Genomic DNA, 1,944 nt, shown 5'->3' with positions numbered 1-1,944 from the left:
AACCGAGCCAACTCTTGCGGATCCTTCCCGTGGACGAGCCACACACACACATCAACAGAGAGTCAACCCCCCTGGCCCGAGCCTAACGGAAGGCACACACGGTCCCGGCAGCGAGGCAGTCACGTTCTCTCTCTCTGGCAACCCGATGACAGCCGTGCCGGCGACCCCGAGGTGGCTGGGCCAGTGCGGGAGCGGGCAGTGCCGACGAGCCCGGAGGCGGACGCCGGCACCCAAGAGGTCAAGCTCTCCGACGCGGATTACTCTGGGTCTGCACTTAGGGGGACAGAGAGGACGGCACCTCTGCGACACCCCAGCCGCGCTCTTCGGCGCACGGATGCGCGCGAAGTGCGATTGATTGTCAAGCGACCCTCAGACAGACGTAGCCCCGGGAGGAACCCGGGGCCGCAAAGTGCGTTCAAAGTGTCGATGATCAATGTGTCCTGCAATTCACATTAATTCTCGCAGCTAGCTGCGTTCTTCATCGACGCACGAGCCGAGTGATCCACCGCTAAAAGTTGTATCGGGTTTCGGATCGGTTGCCCGATCCTGGGACGCGCAAAACGCTCCCCCGCCGACGTGACGGTGGAGCCCCAGCCTGGCGCGTACCACGGCGTGAGCCCGGAGGCGCACGCACTCGAGCGACAATCAAGCGAAAAAAAGGAGGAATCAGGGCGCTCGCAGGCGTTGAGTGCCGGCGTGGGTGAGGGGCCGGGGCCCGCCACGCGCCGTCACGCCCCGCAACAGCCAGAGGCAGAGTTCTCTGGTGTCACCGTCTGGCGGTAGGCTCGAGAGTCGAGGCGAGGCCGCAGCGGACTGAGTCGGGTGCAAGCCGCGGAGGACAGGCCGACGCTACGGGCGCAAGCCGACCCCGCACGCCCCAACCTCGGCGGGCTGGGGAAGGGGGCGCGGCGGAACGCTCGCAAGCGCGGCTGCCCCCGCGGACAGGCACATTCTCTCGAACGCGGTGGACGCTCGCTCAAGCCAGCACGAGACCAGACCGGACCGACAGGCGGACAACGAATCTTTAAACCTCGCACCCACCCTCCGCACACGGGTGCCGGAGGAATGGTGAGCATGAACAGGTACCCCTCACCGGGCTTTGAAGAGAGTGACTAGAATGCGACCAAAGCTTCACCGCGGCGGGAGACAAAAAGGCCCCTGACTGCACCAGAACGTCTCCCTGCGGAGTCACACAGTGGCCGTTCACCGTGGTCCCGTCGACAAGCCGCCAGGACAAGCACCCAAGCCCGCAGCAGCTCTCTTCGTTTCAACTGCGGATGTAATGCTGCAAGGCGGTGGCAAGGTCACGTCGCAGCCCGCAAGCCGTCGCCAAGGCGAGAGGAAGACGGTCCCCACAGCGGGCACACACGGACGGACGTGGAGCACGGGGCGGCGGCCCACAGGTGCGCACACGCGCCGTGCCGAGGATCGGTGCGGACGCCGGTGACATCGCACCCGGCAGAGCGGCTAGGCAGAAGTCGCTGCGGAGGAGGAGCACCGTCGGCGGAACGGTCTGCTGGCGGGCGAGGGACCAAACGAGCAGCTAGAACGGGCGGAGTGGACCGGACTGCAGAAGCGGAGTGAGTGCGTGGCTGACGCCACCGTCTCCCTCCGAGCGTCTGCTCGCGCCGGCCAAACCGCCGAACCGCTGAACGAAAGGACCGCATCGTCCCACGCAGGCAGGCCGGCCGTGTTGCCGTGCGTGCCCCCACCTCTCGGACGGACTGCAAAGACACCCTACGAAGCCAACGGCGAAGCCCTTCCAACGGCGCAGGCGTAGCGTGTGCGGCACCCGCATGGACTTGCCGGCGTGCAACCGAGCGTGTGCGTGCTCGTCGGTGGCGGCGCCCGCGCGCCGGCCCAACCGAGTGGGACCGAGATCGACGTCGCCCGGCTTCGGCGGAACGTGCGTACGGGTGACCAGGCCCGTTCGACGGGTACGGC

At 66.9% G+C, this 1,944-nt stretch overlaps 1 non-coding gene across 1 annotated transcript; it reads right to left on the bottom strand.

Annotated features, from left to right (window-relative positions):
- Positions 1-363: 363 nt before the first annotated feature.
- LOC144489038 (5.8S ribosomal RNA) lies at positions 364-517 on the bottom strand. Its single transcript, XR_013496821.1, has one exon. It is a non-coding gene; the product is annotated as a 5.8S ribosomal RNA (ribosomal RNA).
- Between the last annotated feature and the right edge of the window lie 1,427 nt (positions 518-1,944).

Source organism: Mustelus asterias, unplaced genomic scaffold, assembly GCF_964213995.1.
Source record: "Mustelus asterias unplaced genomic scaffold, sMusAst1.hap1.1 HAP1_SCAFFOLD_1954, whole genome shotgun sequence".
NCBI classification, from domain to species: Eukaryota; Metazoa; Chordata; class Chondrichthyes; order Carcharhiniformes; family Triakidae; genus Mustelus; species Mustelus asterias.
The sequence above is the reverse complement of the archived record's forward strand: the minus strand, read 5'-3'. Positions and strand labels throughout refer to the sequence as shown.